Consider the following 14,830-nt stretch of genomic DNA (forward strand, 5'->3'; position numbering starts at 1 on the left):
CCTGAGAGCAGAGAAGTCATAATAGTCATAAACTGACAAGTTTCAAAAAGACTATTTAAAGGGACATTGAAAACCTATACTTGAAGATCATAGATTTTAAGCAGAAAAAAAAAAAATACGATGCATGAAGGTCTTGTAACTTTTTTCTGATGATTCAACACTGAAGATCTATTTAAGCACCCCTATGTTGCGGGTAGTGAAATCTAAAGGATCTTTTTGCTGCCTGAGATGTGGAAGTTTAAAATATGTAGCATATGTTTCTGCTGATTAGAGACTGATTTCCTATTCAGAACCCTTGAGTATCAACAATGGCCAATCTTGGTGGATCCTAGAGTGTTTTGGGGATGATAAATAAGGACCAGTTTTTCTTCTTGGCCTTTACTCTCATCATTACTGTAAAATATTAAAGAAATGTCTAGTGTAAAGTAAAAAGGAATGTCTAGTGCATATAAGTAGACTAAGTTCTTTGCCTTTTTTTTTTTTTTTTTTTTTTTTTTTTGCGATGAAGTTCCACTATCATTGCCCAGGCTAGAGTGCAGTGGTGTGATCTCTGCTCACTGCAAACTCTACCTCCTTGGTTCAAATGATTCTCCTGCCTCAGCCTTCCAAGTAGCTGGAATTATAGGCACATGCCTCCTTGCCCAGCTGATTGCTGTATTTTTAGTAGCAATGGGGTTTCACCATGTTGACAAGGCTGGTCTCAAACTCCTGACCTCAGATGATCCAACCGACTCAGCCTCTCAAAGTTCTGGATTACAGGGATAAGCCACCACGCCCAGCCTTTAAGCCCTTAATTTCATTAGAATAACTTGATGGAGGGCTCTGAGAATGAAAGCAATATGTAGATGGGTGGACCTAAGAAAGATGAAGAGAAGGCAGTAAGGCGAGTGGATGTGGAGGCATATTCTTCCTTGTGCAGGGGCCATGCTAATCTTCTCTGTATCGTTCCAATTTTAGTATATGTGCTGCCGAAGTGAGCATGGTATTGTTATATGATGGTTGTCTTCACGGCCTTAAGGAACACTGAGGATTGATAATAAGGTGAAGGGTGTAAGCTGAAGGCTTCACACAGATAATCACTTCACTACAGATTGCTGCAATATTCTATATATTATTTTTTATATAACCAAACATGCCCTCATATGATAATTATTAACTTAGGTTTTAGATTTCTTGTGTGTTTTTGCCTCTTGTGTGTTTTTGATGATGCTTGATGTGAAAGGAAAAAAAATTTGGAAATGATAGTCATTAGGGAAATGAAATGCTGGATCAATTATACTGTGTATAGTTTATGTGATTGTTGAGATTTTACCAACTTATGCATTTTCTTTTTTTATCATTAATTTTTCTTTTTTATATTGCATTTTAGGTTTCATCTGATAATATAACAAATTGTATAGGTCTAGACGAAGATGACTTTAGGCATATTTAAAATTCAGTTTATAAAAATAGGTGGAGTTTAAGATTAATGTGTAGTCTCTAGAAGCAGGATACTTAAATGACTATTATAGTAATGCAACTCATAATATAAATTATATGATTTTGTTCAAGCTATCTAACATAACAAGACTAGTTCCATTCCACTGTTAAGACAAGTCTATCTAAGAGCCACAATGAGAATTTACTAGGTGATATTTGGATTTGAAGATCATATAGTACTTATCTATGCCTTCAAGATTCAGCATAATAAATAGTTGGTGAATCTAAATCAAAAACATTATATTACATGATGATGTTTTGTTAAAAACTCTGTTTTGATAAAAGTAGGCTTGACCTAAGTCAGAATCACCATTCATGAGAAAAAAATGCAGGAATGGAGATTGCTTTTCTTTAAGTAAGTTGAAGCATGACGTGTAAATTATTTATTTTGATTATGTAGTTCTGTCTTGTATCTGGATGGAAATTGGTTGGAAAAAAAAAAAGAAAAAGAAAAAAGCCAAGATAAAACGCATACTTATCTGTTATGGTATTTTACTACAATATCTCTAATTTTTCTTTTTTTCTCTTTATTCTTTTTCAATTTGAGAGGAGGTACTGTTTATTAACTGAACAACTTAGAAAAAAAATCGTGGTAGACACCTTAGTTCATTCTTCTTGTAAGACTGTTGATCTGATCCTCCCTGTTGCCAGCATCTCCACCTTCTACAAAATAGATGGTCTTTTTCTTCATTCTGCCTCGTGGAGAAGATAATTTGAAGGGCCACAGGAAGTTATTTGCTTTTTTGAAGCGATATTCAACAGTATAGATCTCATGAATCAGATCCTCCATGCAGATGATTCCATGTTTACCAAGAGATCCAGCAATCAAAGCCTCATCTGTCAAAGCAATTCGCTTCTTTTTGATTTTTGCCATAACCACGTTGGTAGATTATTAATTCATTTGCTGGCTTCAGATTTGGCTACCCGCATGCAATATATAGCTCTACAATGCTCAGCATGTTAATTGAAGCCTTGCTGAGCTTCACAAAGGTTCCATTGAAGATTTGACAAAGGCAAAGAAGCTACAACACCTTTGGGACTTTTGGGCTCACACCATTGATACCTCTGAAACTGATGACAAATGCCAATTTGGGTTCTGCAGATACATAGAATTTGCCAGCTTTCCTTGCCATCCTTGCCATTCGAATTTCAGTTCTGTACATCTGCCCATGTTCCTTGTGGTAGTGCTTTGCTTTTTCATAGATAGGCTTCCTCCTTGCCTTTCAAAGCATCTTTTGGGCAGACTTCTTTCTCAGGCACTTGATCTTCAGCTCTGAGAAATTCCTTCACTTTTTCTTAAGGGTTTCTGGCACAACAGGAGCCTCTTTTCTCCTTCTCCTCCTCCTCCTCCTCCTCCTCCTCCTCCACCACCACCACCTCCTCCTCCTCTTCCTCCTTTTTCTTCTCCACCCTCCATGGTTCTGGCTTGAAAAAGAGCCTTTTTTCTTTAAAAAAAAAAAAAAAAAAAAAAAAAAAAAAAAAAAAAAAAAACACTGGGGCCACTCACGGAAAGTGTACGTCCTTGTGAAAACTCATCAAATATCTGTGCAGATGCAGATCTGATGTTAAACTACTAAGTTTCCAAATCTCTAAGGTCTTACCTGAAGAACATTTGGGATATGTCCCTTAATAATATAGGGTGAGACTATTTAAACTTATCTATATGCATTCTCCAATTTCAACTCTTTTGGGAGTCTAACTGAATTCACTTCTCTGGGGTTTGACTTAAGCTAATCTCAGGTTAACTGAAGTTGGGAGAAAGGCAGAAACTTCCTAAATAAAGCAAATATCGTAGAAGGAGCCAATTTCTTATAGGATAAAAGCCCAGAGGAAATATGCAGTCAATCTTCAAAGCAGAGTGTTTAATTTTCTTACAGACTTCTATGACACTCTGTTGAGAGACTGTTTTTCATCTCATCTAGTCCATGCTCTGGATGGTAGTCTTATCCTTACCCTCATGTACAGTAGACTTGCTGAAAGCTGCACAAGATAATGAAAAGCTAAGTATAACGATTGTGAAGAAATTAAGGTGAAGGTACTATAGTTTAAAAGGCTATTGGGTTTGGAAGTAAAGAAAAATAGTAAACCATTCAGAGTATGAGTTCTCTTCTAATCAGGTGAGAAATATTTAGATAAGAGCAGCTGTTAGAGTTGTGTGCCTGTTTATGAATTTGGGCATGAGATAAGAAAGTCATAATTCACCTATAATTATTTGAATCTTGTGGAATCTGGGTGTTTAGGAATGTATAACTTAGTTGTGGTGGAAAAGATTCTTATTATGATCACTTGGATAAAGACAGAAAAGAGTTTGAATTCTAACTCTGGCATATATTTTGTTTGTGATTCTCAAAATAACGCAAGTCTTCAACATAGCTCTCCAAGCTAGTATTTATATCTTTACCATGAAGGTTATAATTCTTTCCCAAGTGACTACTTTAATTTATTTAAGATTGTTTCTGAATAGAATATATAAATTAAAATATAAAAGAAAATTCAATAGATATCTAGGTCCTCATTGTATGAATTTGCATACAAATTATACAAATAAGAAACCAGATAACTGATTTAACTGGTTTTAGTAAATTATAGAGCAGAAGCAGTCTAGTTAAAATATTTAGAGATCCTATCAATTATTTGTATAGGTTTAATTGATATCTGTACTTTTAAATACATAACGTGAAGCAACTTCGACTCATGCACTTCCAAAATACATCCGGGTTTAAGAGAGTATTACTCATAGAACACATCAATCCCAGCTTGTCAGCAGTAGTCCAGCAGCAGGAATCGAGGTGTAGGGTGAGAAGAGACTAGTTTTGGAGGGACTTGCAAATGTCCCTACTTTATAATCATCAAGAACTTAATAATCTTTATTCCCTCTCTGCATTCATTTTTAAATGATGCCAAAATTCCCCTCGAAGAAGTAAACAACAGCATCCAAAAACCTAGCTTAGGTCCAGCAATAGAAAGTAACATTTACACACTGATGCCAGCGAATTCATCCTTTCATCTGAAGATTGAATACCACCAGCCCTGTTTCCAGCACCTGTGGCAGATGGTCAGCACTGGAGAAACTGTCCCAGTCAGCATATCTCCGTCTTTAAATCCCCATACACAAGTCACAGATGGCAGTGGGAATGCCACCTGGAGCATCTGAGCTCTGAAAACAGACCGCCATCGACCTGAGACATGCTATTAAAAATATGCCTGCCTTGTTTGTAAAAGAGCCAAACCAAAGCCTTGCCTGGGATCATCAGAAGACTGAACCAAAATTGTGTAAATTTTAAAACTGAACATTTGTAGAGTGAGGAATTGTATGCATATGACATATTTAAATTTCTATCCCAACACACGTAAAAATCACCATGAGTATGAGAAAAAAAAAAGCAAATGTTTAAATATCTCCTCTTTCTGTTGGCATCTAGTAGCTCAAATTTTTACAGACAAAAAACGGGAAATAAAAATTGTATTACACTACCCTCTTCCAAAAATGTCTGTTATTATTGTAATTATTATTAATGGGAAGTCACACAGGATGAAACTGTCCTGCAAGCATGTTTTATTTGGTTTTCCAGCAATGATTAGAATTGGCTACCAGTATTTAAAAGTCAGCAAATATCCTCCTAAAAATCGATTTCCAGAAACTGTGTCCCATTCCATACTAACAAGCCAGTTGGCTGGCCCTGACCCCGGTGGAGATGCCTTCCCTACATTGCCACAGCATCAGACCTTTCCTGTTTCCTTACACCTGGGCTGCCTCACTCATGAGAGGCACTCAGCTGAGGTCTAGTTCAGTATATTTGAAACGCAGGGTTCTCAAACTTTAAGGTGTATCACATCACCTAGACGGCTGGCTGAAACAGATTCCTCCCCCCATCTTTAATTGCTGAGTCAGTAATGCCTTGGAGTTCAAATATTTGCATTTCTAAAAAATGTCCAGTTGATGCTGATGCTGCTTCTCTAGAGACCACACTTGATGATGAACTATTACTCTAAAATTAAATTTAATATACTGTAAAAAGCAATATCACATTTTATGGCACATGTAAGAAAAAGTTCCCTCAGTACATTTTATCTTTAGTGAGTATATCCATTTGCTAGGGCAGCTATCGCAAAGTACCACAGACTGGTGGCTTTAGCGACAGAAATTTATTTTCATCCCGGCTCTGGAAGCTGGAAGTCAGAGATCAACGTTTGGCAGGGTTAGGCTCTTTTGAAATCTCTCTACTTGGCTTGAAAATGGCCACTCTTTTGCTGCCTGTTCACGTGATCATACCGGGGTGCAGGCCCTCTCAGTGTTTCTTCCTCTTCTTCTAAAGGAGGCCAGTCATCTTGGATTAGGCTCTCCCCCTAGCATCTTGGATTAGGCTTTTTACCCTAGGGGCTTTGTTTTAACAGAATTACCTCTTTAAGAATCTTATCTCCAAATGTGGTTGCATTCCAAGTTACTGTGGGGTGGGAATTCAACATACTCATTTTGGGAGGATACTGTTTATCCCGTAATATTGAAGTAAAACAATTAACAGGAAGTAGAAGTGTATGATAAAACTGTAGCTGGTTATTTTGGGGGGGATTATTAGCAAACATTTATTAAAATTTGATTCCAGTTTAGTTAATCACATATTGAAAATTTCTAAAAATTAAAGGTCTTTGAAATAATCAGATAAACAGAAGCCCTCATGTTCCCCATAATTCACTATATCTTTTTTCTTAAGAAACTGCATTTTTGAATTTAAGAAATAAATGAAAGATTTTTAAATCACCACTTGTTAATTTGAAGCCTACATTTTAGGTTTTCTGTTTACACAATACTTTTTTTTAATTTTATTTTATCAACAAATAATAATTGTATATATGTATGGGGTACACTGTGATGTTATGATATAGGTATAAAAAAATATTTTGGCAGGTACAGTGGCTCACACCTGTAATCCCAACACTTTGTGAGGCCAAGGCGGGTGGATTATTTGAGGTAAGGAGTTGGAGACCAGCTTGACCAACATGGTGAAATCCCATCTCTACTACAAAAATATAAAATAATTAGCCAGGTGGTGCTGGACGCCTGTAATCCAAGCTATTTGGGAGGCTGAGGGAAGAGAATTGCTTGAACCTGGGAGGTGGAATTTGCAGTGGGCAGAGATTTTGCCACTGCACTCCAGCCTGGGCAACAGGAGTGAAACTCCATCTCAAAAAGAAAATAAAAAAGAAACAACAACAACAAACACCTAGGTGTAAATTTAACCAAGGAGATAAGAAATCTGTATACAGAAAATTGTAAAACATTGATAAAAGAAATTTAAAATGACACAAATAAATAGAAAGATATCCTGTATTCTTGCATTGGAAGAAATAGTATTGTTAAAATGTTCATACAGCCCAAAGTGATCTATAGATTCAATACAATCCTCATCAGAATTCCAGTGTAATTCTTCACAGAAATAGAAAGAACAATCCTAAACTTCATCTAGAACCACAAAAGCCACTGATGAGCCAAGAAGAACAAATAACAAAAGGAACAAAGCTGGAGGCAACACACTACCTGATTTCAAAATATACTACAAAGCTATAGTAATTAAAACAACATGGTGTTTTAGCTTATTTTTATACAGATTTTAGGCTTGCTTGGCCACATCCTCTGAGGAACTGGAAATTCTCTCTAGGTATCTTTTTAGGGTTTGACAAAGTTACAACAAGATAGGAGTGATTGTTGCTATATGCTGTGATTCAATTTTCTCTTAGAAAACCCTATTTTTCTGAATGTCCAGCTATTGATATACACAAAAAATAATGTCATTTGCAAGAACATGGATATAACTGGAGGTAATTATGTTAAGTGAAATAAGGCAGGCAGGGAAAGACAAACATTTCATGTTCTTATTTACTAGTGGGATCTAAAAATCAAAACAATTGAACTTATGGAGAACAGAAAATAGAAGGATGGTGACCAGAGGCTAGGAAGGGTAGTGGGGAGTTTGGGTATGGGAGTGCAGCAGTAGGGGATGGTTAATGAATTCAAAAATAAATAGAAAGAATGAATAAGACCTATGATTTGATAGCACAAGAGGGGGACCATAGTAATAATAATTTAATTGTACACTTTAAAATAACTAAAAAAGTGTAATCAAATTGTATATAACACAAAGGACAAATTCCTGAGAGAATGAATACCCAATTACCCTGATGTGGTTATTATTCATGGCATACCTGTACCAAAATATCTTGTGTACCCCATAAATATATACACCTACTATGTACCCACAAAAATAAAAAATAAAAAATACAGTAACCTATAAAAAAGTGTTTGCATAATTATTCATCATTTTATTCATTAATTCTTAGAAGTGGTAAATTTTGATTAAGAATATGTATATTATAGTTTCCTTTCAGTCACCACACTGTTGTGTAAGTTGTAACAACTTTCAATCTCATCAAGAGAAATTGAAGAATAATGTGAATTCTTTATTTGGGATAGATTTAATATGTATTTTCTTTTTTACCTATAAAATATATGATAAATATGTGCAGTATGTCAAAACATTTTATGTAATACTACACTCAAACACATATTTAAATACATTTTTACAAAGACATTTTATGTATTATATGGCACAGTTAATAGTTGTTACAGTAGTTGTTTTAGATGTCCTTAAAGGGAATTTACTATGAGGTGGATTTAAAAGGTAGAACAAAAAAGTGAATAACATATAAATGTCACTTTTAAAGTACAGATATAAAAAAAAGACGAATGCATCAAAGCATATAACTTTTTTCCCAACATCAAAGTAGTTGTAAAAAACAAAAGTGTCAAAACATAAGAAAATATGACTAAGGTTTGCTACAGCCTACTCATTGACAAGAAAAGCATAAAAGTACAAAAAGACAAGCAAGTAACATTTTACAACAGAGAAATAGAATTGATTACTGTTTAGTAGTACGCAGTGAAGACAATGAGCCGTATCTGACCTATGAAATCAGTAAATACATCACAATTATAATGCTAAATGCTAGTGAATTAAGCAATACAACACTTTATGAAGTACAAATGTTTATAAAGCAGTGGTTCCTAATCATTTTGGCACCAGGGATCAGTTTTGTGGAAGACAATTTTTTCACAGACAAGATGGATAGGGTATGATTTGGGGATGAAAGATTTCCACCTTAGATCATCACACACTAGTTAGATTCTCACAAGGAGCGTGCAACCTAGATCCCTCCCATGCACCATTCATAACAGGTTCACATTTCTATGAGAATCAAATGCTGCCACTGATGTGACAGGGGAACCCATGTGATAATGCTAGCTCACTGGCCACTCACCTCATGCTGTGCCGCCTGGTTCCTAGCACTGCAAAGACAAGTAGTAGTTCATGGCCTGATGGGGTGGGGGTTGCTGTTCTAAAGTATTCATCAAAGGTAATTTGGAAAAAAAAATATACAAGTTAAACAATGAATATATCCTTTAACCCTTTCCCCAATTGTCCTGAGAATACTCACGGGTGGCACTTGTGGTTGCAGCGATTGTCCTAAGTTTGCCACTAAATATCTCTTTTATTATTATTTTGGCATCGCTCCAGTCTATCAGCTTTGGAAATAAAAATCGTCATTCTGTTTATAGCATTCCGTTTTTAGTACTGGCATTTCCAGTTACAAAGTATAGTAATTCTTGACTGCTGAAAATATCAAATCCTAGAAATTTCCAGCATTTCTATGCATGTTGTTCTCAAACAGTTGTTGGCTGAAGATTCTTTTGATGAATCTGATTTTTCCACAGACAATTCTGATAGCTGAGGTGATTTTGATGTTCTGTTTAGAAGTAACTCTGAGAACAGTTTTCATACTTTATTTTCACGATGAAAATTGATCAGATTTGCTTCAGCCTCAAAGAGCATTTTTATGTAAAATTAAATGAATGCTGACGGCAAGCTGCACTTTTTTTTCTAAGTGTGAAAAAGGTTAATTCTATTTGTAGAAATGTATTTCAAAAAGATTCACACATATCATGTTTATTATTTTATTGAAAAATGGGATTTATATTTCATTATGAGCCTCATATATATACTTATTCATAAAATGATAGAAACACATTAAATGGAATGTTATTAAAACTGCACATTTAATCTGAAAAATATAAAAACAAGCATATAGTTCTTTAGGTTACATTAAAAATAAAATATATGCTTAGAAAAAATTGTCTAGGTGGAAATATACAGGAATATTAACAATTGTTGTCTTGTGTTAGAAGAAATACGCGTACTGTTTTGCATTTCTAAAATGCCTGTTAATTAACAGGGAAAAATAAGTAAGACAAAGTTTATAGTTGACAGATGCCTTTTCCCTCTGATTGTTTTTTGTTTCCTATTCCAATAAATAGGCTCTGAAGAAATGTAAAACCATCAATGATATATTTTAGTGAGACACAAGGACTTTCTTTTTTTCTTTGCTTGCTTGCTTGTCATTAGCCTTTATGGATAATGGTAAGAAGCTACTGGTGAAGAATTGCTGGTATTAAGTTTCTATGAGTTATTGCAAGCTTAGTATGTCACACGTTTGAGGCATCCTTTTGTTGCTTAATTTTCTATATAAGCCACTTTTATTTCTTCATTAAACTCTATGTCATTTTAAGGTGTAATAATTTACATGGAAGAGTGTTAAGGATTTATGCCAGAATCATTCATGTTGTTGAAAATCATAGCAATTGAAAGTTATATAAAATCAGAATATGTATGGTGACCTGTAAATAGGTATAATTACAATATTTATTGTGTGTGAGTGTGTGTGTGTGTGTGTGTGCGTGCGTGCGCACGTGCATGGTGTGGTGTGTGTGTGTGTATGTGTTCCCCACGGAAATCAACTCTGCAAATATATTAGAACTGATACTTCTATATACATTGTATTCTCACAACTCTGCAAGGTGGTTATTATTCTTTCACTTAGTGAAAAGAAATTAAATTTCAAAGAGGTTAAATGGATTTCTCAATTCACAGAACTATTAAACTTTAGACCTGGAATCCAGATATCTTTATGACACAAAAACCATCCTATGAAAATTAAAGACTAGAATCTCAGAGCATTTGAGTTTGTAACTATGGTAGTAGTTTATAGCTATAATGTATACGAGATTCCTAAATAATGGTAGTGGCAATGGAAAGGAAAAGAGAAATGCATATGACATAGGACTCTGTCAGTCCATTTCTTGCTGCTATAAAGAAATACCTGAGGCTGGGTAATTTAAAAAGAAGAGAGACTTAATTGTCTCATGGCTCAACCGGCTGTACAGAAAGTGCAGCACTGCATCTGCTCCTGGTGAGGGTCTTAGGATACTTTTAATTATGGTGGAAAACAAAGGAAGAACAGGCATGTCACATCACATGCTGAGAGCAGGAGCAAAAGAGTGAGAGAAGTGGAAGATTCAGATTATTTTAATCTGATCTTGTTAACTAACTGACCAAGAACTCACTTATTACCAAGAGTATAGTATCAACTCATTCTTTAGAAACCTGCCCCAATAATGCAATTACCTCCCAGGCCCCACCTTCAACATTGGGAATCACATTTCAACATGACATTTAGAGGACACAAACATCCAAACCATATCATTCTGCCCCTGACACCCAGATCTCATGACCTTCTCACATTTCAAAATACAATCATGCCTTTGCAATAGTCCCCAAAGTTTATTGTTCCCACACTAACTTCAAAGTTCAAAGTCCAAAGTCTCATCTTGAGATGAGTTTGTTCTTTCTATAAATTCAAAAAGCAGTTATTTACTCCCAAGATACAATGGTGATACAGGCATTAGGTAAACATTCCTACTGCAGAATTTAAATGTCAGCAAAAAAAGGGGGGGACAATTGGCCCCACAGAGGTCTAAAACCAGTAGGGCAGCTACTAAACCTTAAAGCTTCAACATCATTTCACTCGGCTCCATGTTCTGCATCTTGGGCACCCTGGTGAGAAGAGTGAGTTCCCAAGGCCTTGGACAACTCTACCTTTGTGGTTTTGCAGAGTGCAGCCCCCACGGGGGCTCTCATGCTCTGCATGTAAGATTTCTTTGGCTCTACTATTCTGGTGTGTCTGAAAAGCAATGGCCTTCATCCACAGCTCCACTAAGCAGTGCCCTGCTGAAGACTATTTGTGATGGTTCCACATTTGCCCTCTCCACTGTCCTAGAAGAGGTTCTTAGTTTGGGCTCCACCCCTGCAGTAGACTTCTGCCTGGGTAACTAGGCTTTCTCATACATCCTCTGAAATCTAAGTGGAAGCTGCCAAGCCTCTTTCACTCTTGCATTTTATGCACCTGCAGACTTAACACCACATGAAAGCCTCCAAGACTTAAGCCTTTGATCCTCTGGAGCAGCAATCTGAGCTGTACCTCAGCTTCTTTGAGCCAAGGCTGGAGCTGGAATGGCCAGGATATAAAGAGTCGTGTTCTAAAGCTGAGCAGGTCAGCAAGTAGTGTCTCAGGCCTGGGCCCTAAATTCTTTTCTCCTAGACCTCTGGGCCTGTAATGAGAGGGTCTGCTTCAGAGTTTTCTGATATGCCTTTGAAACCTTTTCCCCATTGTTTTGGACATTACCACTTGGCTTTCTTTTAATTATGCTATCTCTAGCAAGTAGTTGCTCACAGTCTGCTTGGATTCATCTCCCAGAAAAGCCTTTTCTTCATGTGTCACATAGCTAGGCTGTGAATTTTTCAATTTTTTAGACTCTGTTTTCTTTTTAAATATAAGTTCCAACTTTAAGTCATTCCTTTGCTTCCTTATCTGATCACAGGCTCTTAGAAGCAGCCAGGGTTCCTTTGGAACACTTAGCTACTTGGATGTTTCTTCCATTAGATGCCCTAGGTCATCACTTTCGTGTTCAGACTTCCACAGATTCCTAGGACATGAACACAATGCAGCCAAATTCTTTGCTAGGAAACAATACAGGTGACCTTCCTCCAGACTCCAATAACTTCCTCACTTCCATCTGAGACTTTGTCAGCTGGGCCTTCACTGTCTATATTTCTAACCACATTTTGGTCACAACCACTTAGCAAGTCTCTAAGAAGTTCCAAATTTTCCCTCATCTTCTCTTCTTCTTCTGAAACCTCCAAACTCTTCCAACCTCTGCTCATTACCCAGTTGCAAAGCTGTTTCCACGTTTTCAGGTATCTTTATAGCAACGCCCCACTTCACAGTACCAATTTTCAATATTAGTTTGTTCTTGTGTGCCAGATAAAGAAATACTTGAGACTGGGTAATTTATAAAGAAAAGAGTTGTAATTTGGTTCATGAATCTGTAGACTGTATAGAAAGTATGCACCTGGGATTTGTTCTTGGTGAGGTCTCAGGAAGCTTATAACCATGGCAGAAGGTAAAGGAAGAGCAGGTGTGTCACATAATGAGTGGGCTTACAAGAGAAAGAAGGGGAAGGTCCCTGGCTGTTTTAAACACTTAGATCTCTCATGAGCTAACTGAAAAAGAACTCACTTATCAAGAAGGGGATGGTGTTAAACCACTCATGAGGGAGCTAACCTTATGACCCAATCACCTTCCACCAGACCCACCTTCCACCAGGCTCCACCTCCCACCAGACCCCACCTCCCACCAGACCCCACCTCCAATTTGCTAATGACATTTCAATATAAAATTTGGAGAAAACATATATACCAACCATATTAGTGATGCACAATGAAATGATACTAAACCACTCATCGACATTTTTTTCCCCTCAGAAATATGAATTTTAGCAAATGGCACCATTATCTGTTTGTTCAATCTAAATAGAATATTAAATAAACATATATAAAAGGAAATTCCACGTATCTTAATGACTCTCTTTGGCTAACTATATATTCTATCAGAGAGTCTTTAATATTTTATTTGCAAAGTACAGCCTTCCCTAATTACATGTCAAAAACATCCTTGAAAATGTTGAAGTTGAATAAATTTTATTTGTTTGTATTTGTTTTTGAGACAAAGTCTCACTCTGTTGCCCAGGCTGGAGTGCAGTGGTGCGATCTTGGCTCACTGCACCCTCCACCTTTTGGGTTCAAGTGATTCTCCTGCGTCAACCTCCTCAGTATCTGGGATTGCAGGTGTGCCTCACCACCCCTGGCTATTTGTGTGTGTGTGTGTGTGTGTGTATTTTTAGTAGAGCTAGGGTTTCACCTTTTTGGCCACGCTGGTCTCGAACTTCTGACCTCAAGTGATCTACCGGCGTCAACCTCCCAAAGTGCTTGGATTATAGGTGTGAACCACCACACCTGGCTGAGTAGTTAAATTTTGGATAGTGGGGCTTTATATTCCCTTACGATTAAATTACATTAATGGAGGGAAAGAGTAATGCAATGCCAGCTCATCCAACAACCCAATCCTATTTTGTCTATCAAAAAAACACCTTAAAATATCCAAAGACTCACTGTTCTATAATAAATATTTTAAAACTTTTCTTTCTAACATCACAAGAAATATTGCATGCATGGCAGATTGGATGTGCACCCTCAAACCTGGGCCTTTAAACTAAACTTCAGTGAACACATTTAATCTTCAACGTGTTTCTAACGTTTGATCCTTCCTGTGACTCTGTGTCTCACTGAGTTTCTTCACTAACTTATGCAAATTCTTAAAATATATTTTCACATTTCTTGGAGGTAGGGAATATTATGGGTATGCTAAACAACATACTTAATGATCACAAATATGAGACTGATTCCAATAGTGAAGACAGTAGAATTAAGTCTGCAGAGTAGTCTACAGGCTGTGCCTAGACGTTTGCACGATCACATGTTTTGGAGATTATCTGTGTCTTAGTCTGCTGGGGCTGCTATGACAAGAACAACAGAAATTTATGTTCTCACAGTTCTGGAGGTTGGAAGTCCAAAGTCAGAGTGTAAGGATGGTTGGATTCTAGTGAGTCCCCTTTCTGGCTTGCAGATGGCTGCCTTATTCCTGTGTTCTTACGTACTCATATGGCCTCTCTTTTTTTGTGCACACCAAGAGAAAGATATTCCTGGTCTCTTATTCTCTTTTTAGAAGGTAATTAATTCTATTGAAGTAGGGCTGTACCCTATGACTTCATTTAGCCTTAATTACTTTCATAGAAACCCTCTCACAAAATATAGTCTGACTGAGAATTAAGGCTTCAAGATAGGAATTTTTTGTAAACACAAGCATCCCATCTATAAAAACCTGGAAATGAATATTTATTACAGCATTTTTCAATATGAAATGTAGGTTTTGGACAACTCTTTTTCAAATATGTTATGGGAAATATTCAGAGGGTTAAAGACCAGATCACTAGGTATGCAAATACATACAGGATTTTCGGACCTTCTCCATCTCTCCTCTGGGTTAATGCAACATCCTCCAAACT

General features: G+C 36.6%; 2 pseudogenes; both read right to left on the reverse strand.

Moving 5' to 3' along the window:
- Nucleotides 1-905: 905 nt before the first annotated feature.
- On the reverse strand, nucleotides 906-981 carry LOC120365673 (U6 spliceosomal RNA; annotated as a pseudogene).
- A 1,099-nt stretch (nucleotides 982-2,080) lies between these two features.
- Nucleotides 2,081-2,642, reverse strand: LOC101030391 (large ribosomal subunit protein uL30 pseudogene; annotated as a pseudogene).
- Nucleotides 2,643-14,830: the final 12,188 nt, after the last annotated feature.

The sequence above is a fragment of the Saimiri boliviensis genome, chromosome 1, assembly GCF_048565385.1.
Source record: "Saimiri boliviensis isolate mSaiBol1 chromosome 1, mSaiBol1.pri, whole genome shotgun sequence".
NCBI classification, from domain to species: Eukaryota; Metazoa; Chordata; class Mammalia; order Primates; family Cebidae; genus Saimiri; species Saimiri boliviensis.